The sequence below is a fragment of the Papaver somniferum genome, chromosome 6 (genome assembly GCF_003573695.1).
Source record: "Papaver somniferum cultivar HN1 chromosome 6, ASM357369v1, whole genome shotgun sequence".
NCBI classification, from domain to species: Eukaryota; Viridiplantae; Streptophyta; class Magnoliopsida; order Ranunculales; family Papaveraceae; genus Papaver; species Papaver somniferum.
Genome location: NC_039363.1, coordinates 174,292,724 through 174,298,495, shown reverse-complemented (window position 1 = coordinate 174,298,495; position 5,772 = coordinate 174,292,724).

The following is a 5,772-nucleotide window of genomic DNA, read 5'->3' as shown; positions in this document are numbered from 1 at the left end:
CCCCCCCCCTAATTGGACCAAATTATCCCTAGATTGTTGTTTTGCTATTGCTTCCTGGATATCATAGAGTTTTTCTAATTGAGAAAGTTTTTCCTTTATCTCATCTTCTTTTTTGTAAACATGGATGGATTTATTGAAGTTATCTATTTGGACTTAAATACTTTTGATTTGTTTAGAAGGGAGACAAAAGATGTTTTTCTTCCAAAAGTCTAGGTTGGTTTGTAGAGTTTGAATGTTCAAAATCAGGGAGTTGGTAGGGTTATCTCTAATAACATGATTCCAAGACTCTTTAATAGTTTGAACACAAGAGCTTTCCTTTTGCCACGTGTCATAGAATTTGAATGTATATCCTAGTTTGATGAAATTAGTATCTAAGTTTAAAGCTATAGGACAGTGATTAGAACCAGCTCCCGCTAAGTGTGGAGATCAATATTAGGGAATTGAGAGCTTCATTCCACATTAGCTACTGCTATATTAATCTCTCCTGGATATTAGCAACATCCTCTCTATGATTATTCCAAGTATATTCATATAATTTGAATCCTAAATCTAAAAGACCTACTTTACTAAAGATATTGTGATAGTAATCACAGTCAGTTTTTTAAAGGGTAATCCCCAATTTTGTCCTCTTGACAGAAAATCATATTAAGGTCTCCTAAGAGAATCCAAGGCATTGATTGTTTGCCTACTTGTTCAGAGATATCAGTAAGAAAATCCCAAGCTAAATTTCTATTAGCAGGATAAGGGCTTCCATAAATGCAAGTTAGTAACCACTTCTGAGATTCAGAATTAGTTTGAACAAGGATATTGATCTTGTTAATATTTCAGTGTACTATTTCAAAGGAGAATCCATCTACCCATGCTAGAGCTAGGCCTCCTGCTAGTCCTATAGGGTTTACAATATGTGTATTAGGATAATTTTTAAGGTCTTTAACTAATCGTTTCTGAGATTTTGTTTCAGGTAGAAATAAAATTTCAGGTTTATCTACATTAATCAGTTAATTTAGATGGTTTTGAGAGAAAGGGTTACCACAGCCCTGCACGTTCCATGCTATAATTTTCATTGTTGCTACAAAGACACAGAAGATTTCAAGCTAAAATGGGGAAACAAAATTCTAACTTAGATGGGGGCCTAAGGGATATGCAAAGAGGTCTAAGCAATCTAAATTAAACAACAATTATAAAGAATTTTAAAAAGTATACTGATAGAGATTAGGGTTACCTGAATTTCAAATTGTTGCTCAGATGGGGAATCCAATATGAAAGGAACTGGTAAATATCCATCTGCTGCATGTGTCTGCTCCTTAACATTTGAGTCGTATTCATCAATTTGAAGTAAATTGTTCGTATCTGAAGCCAAAATACGAATACCTTCAGAAGAGGAAGAAGAGGGGAAATCCGGGACTGAGAGCTTAAATGCAAATTTAAGTTGAGTTTTGGGAGATGCAGATGATGCATGCAATAGATGCAGGCTAGGATGATTAATGCTATCATGAGATGCAAAAAAAGACGAAGAGATTGATTCAGAAGAAATTCGAAAGGCCAAATTTTCCTGAGCATCTTCAAATGGAGGAGAGGAGAAAGACAATCTTTTGTTAACCAAATGAAGTTTCGGTGCTAAGGTAAGGCTATTCGAAGAAACTGGAACTCGGACTCGCTCACTATCTAGTTACGAGTTAGCTTCAATCGGTTACATAGAGTTGATAACTCGGTGAGTCTCTGAGTTAGACGAACTAAAAGACTCAGTACTCGAATCATGCAAAGGGATATAATTTTCAGGTATGTTAAAAGGGAACGTTCTTTTTCCTAGGATGGAGCTGGAAGCTAATGGCATATCCTCATCATAAATGACCGGTCCCAATACCTCATAAGGACGATCAACAGCAGGAGGAATAAGACTAGGCTGCTGATAGACGCATTTATGTGTCTATTTTGTTCTCAATTTTCTGTATTGTTAGACTCGATTAAGTACTTATTGTGTTATTTTGTGTTCTTGTAGGAAATTTTAGAGAAATAATCCCTTGCGGCGAAATGGGCTCAAAAAGCAGTGTTTTACACCCCTGAGAAATGTACCGTAGGCACCCCAGAAATGCACCAGAAGCGTCCCAGAAATGTCCCGGAGGAACCCATAAAAATTATTATTTCCACCCCAATTGATATTCGCACCCCAGCACTCTGGATAAGGGGCACCTTCTTCAACAATTTGAATTTGTTTTTTTGGCGGGAAATGAAGTTTTCAACTGGCAGAATTTTGATTGTCAAAATGAATGGGTTAGAGTGCGATTCAATCGCTGAAAATTGGCAGAAAGATGTGATTTGGCATAAGGAACAAAGTTTGGGTGTCGAATTTGATCGGAATTGGCTGGAAATATCGATTTGATTCTCGAGCTCAAAACAGAGCTACACGGACTGAACACACCCTGTACACGTTGTTATGTGTGTTTTGGCTATGCATGGAAGTGATTAAGGGACGTTCGACGACTTACTAGGCGTGGGAGAGCTGAATTGGAGTGTGCAGAACCAATTCTAACGTGTGACAGAGTTAATTTTGGAAATTTTCGTTATTATTGGCAGCCGAGAATATTTGGATTAAATGGAGAATATATGCAATCAATGGTCGGATTTTTGGCTCCAATTCACTATAAATACAAGGCAAAACAGTTTGGGAAAGGTTGTCGAGAGTTTTGGGAGCTAGGGACAGCTAGAGAAGACGAAATCAGAGTTTAACAAAACTCTGCTGCTGCTGATGATGAACACCAAGAACACGAAGAACGGACTCGCGAGGGCAGTCGTTTATGAACAGTGTCTAAGACGCGCATCCGTGGTCGCAGCGCAGTCTAAATATCAGCAGCACCTGTCTCTTATCGTTCTTTTTGGGACGCCTTCTGTTGGTCGTACATTCACTGTTTTACTCATTTTATCATTTTAATCAACTTTTGAGCAACATACATGTATTTTGAGATTATGATTAATATGAGAAGCTAAATCCCAACACGGGCGCGATGGAGGAAGCCTTATTTCACACTTGGGTAATTATATTTAATTCTTTTCATGACTTTTGCATTAATTTTAATTGAAATTATGATTTAAATTAATTAGTTGTGATTTGATTTGATGGCTCATGCTTAGCTTAGATGATTTGATGTCCCATGCTTAACATTTACACCTAATATTTTGAGAATCTATCTTGGCAATAAATTAGAGTCGATATATTTAATATATTTTTCGAGCTATTATTGATAAAAGAATTATTATTTGAACCTTAAGAAATGAATTTGGCGGAATCCTAGTCCCAGTACCTCTCGCCCATTGTTAATATTTTTGTATATATTTTTGTTTTAAAAATCTATTCAAGTCCGAGAAACGAAAACCCTTACTTATCGCAATATTATTACTACAACAGCTGCGCAACCATAAGATATTCTTCTCTAAATAATTCATACAATGTTTCCCTATTTCCTGGAATAGCTAAGTACTGCTCAACTGATTCCATATTTCCATGAGCATCTGTGTTGTCTTTAGGGTTCGAGATCTGGATAGTTGTGTTGTCTAGACAAAAAATGTCATCCCTCGAAACCGGCGATGGCATAGGGATATCATAAATATCCTCCAAATGTCTGTTTTGAAGAATGACACATTGATTGATCTTATGCCCGAATCGAAAGCAATGGGAGCACAATCTAAAAGGGAGATTATGATAGGTAAAAACAAGTTCTCTGACTGGGTAGTTATCCACCTTGACTAGCAGCTTCATGAAAAACGATTTTTCGATGTTTACCCAAACTAAGACTCTTGGTAGGCAGTCAAAAGAGCAACTTCCTTTGCATACTTGACTAACCGATCTTACCCTGCTAGAAATTAAACCTAGTCGTTCCCCAATTCTGTGTTCATGCCTAGTATTGGAAATGTTAGCCCAAAGAGGGATTTCTTTAACAGCCTCAGTTGTAATACACATTCCAGAAGAAGTGGAAGTAGCAGAAAAAACATTTCCATAAGGGTACCATGGCCCATTCAATGTTATCCATTTCAAGTCTTCTACCGTACGAACAGTAAGGATGAATAGATTTGGATCAGTTTCACGAATTTGAAAGCCGATATTAATACCCCAGAGATGGAGTAAAACTCCTCTTATGTCCTCAGCTGAATAGAACTCAGTCATTCTACAACCTTTAAGCTCATCATCACACAATCTTTTATCCGTACTGATGTAATATTAGTTATATTTAAAGTCAACTTCATGATAAATTGTTTCCCTATTTCATAGTTATCCATGAGTTTTCTATGGACTCATCCACCAGGAATATACTGGCATTAGAGATCCAGTGACGATAAGTAACCAATTACAACAAATATTTCTTTATTTCTTTAATTAGATTTGGGTCCTCGAAAAGCACGTACACCAAATAAAAAATCTTAAGCGTGCATTGGGGCGAGGAGAAGCTAAGCTGCACCAAATCAAATATGCCAAGCAACATGGCGAGACTAAGTCGAGCCACACCAAATCAAAAAATCCTAAATGACGGGGCGAGGCTAAGCCGAGCCACACCAAATCAAAATGGCGACGGGGCAAGGTAAAGCCCTACCACACCAAATCAAAAATATGGTTAAAAGAAAAAAATTGACGGTGGATGGTTTTACAAAATCTTGTAATTTAAAAATCCCCTTAACTAATTAAATTAATTTTTGTAATGGTCAAGTTACCCTTGTTCTAAATAATTTAAATCGCTCCTCAATCATACTCGGTTAGGGAGCTTGGAGCGACGAGAAATGCATTTGGACTTGGTAATCGTCGAAACTCGACTTAATATTGTGAAATTATTTATTAGAGACTTATATATATTGTTACTCAAAAATCATGATTGTACCTAATTAAAATTAAAATTTGAATATTATCATGTAACTAAGTGTGTAACAATGTTATATTGAACGTATTTATCATGTTTTCGGGTTTTCATTTGATAACTGCTATTTGAAGGGTTGCTAAATTTTTCTTTTCTGATTTTGGTACATGTAAGGCCAACTCGGAAAAATCGCCAACTCAACAAAATTGGCCGCCTTAATTGCTAAAAATCGGAGATGGATTTGAATAGGAAATCACATAGGTCATATAACAAGTAGTGATACTCGGTGAGTAATCGTCCACTACTCTGTCCTTGATTAATTAGTGTTATTTAAGATTAGTTAGTTAATAGATTAGTTTGTTAAGATTAAACTCGAGATAGTTATTTATTTTGTTTTTTCTTGTAACGATTCTCTATTGCAAACATCTTGTATATAATCAATATTTCATCCCTGGAAAAAAAAAACCCTAGATCAAGAGACTAATGATACAAGTGAAGAGCCATAAGGAAAATGAAGAAACTGATGATATAACTACTCCGAATACTTAGATATAGATCCAAATAAGGTTAAATTTGATTATTTTTTTTGTTTGACTCGCAAGGAAAATGCAGACCCGGTCCCGGAGTCGGCATAGCTAAATGATGAATACAATGCCGATTCCAAAGAATCGATATAGTATTCATCATTTAGCAATACAGACGGTAAGTATTCCCCCAATTATCATGCGACAGTCGGCATGGTCAAAGAAATATGATAATTCCGACTGTAGCATTTAGAACCAAACTCCAAAACTTGTACACAATCTGCATTGATGGAGTGTGGGTCGAGTGTGCCACTGCCTCCTGTAGAAATGTGCAGTCAGTGCTGAAAAAATTTGATCGACTCAATGTGTATTTTGCACACCAGAGAATTGGTATCGCAGACGGCATT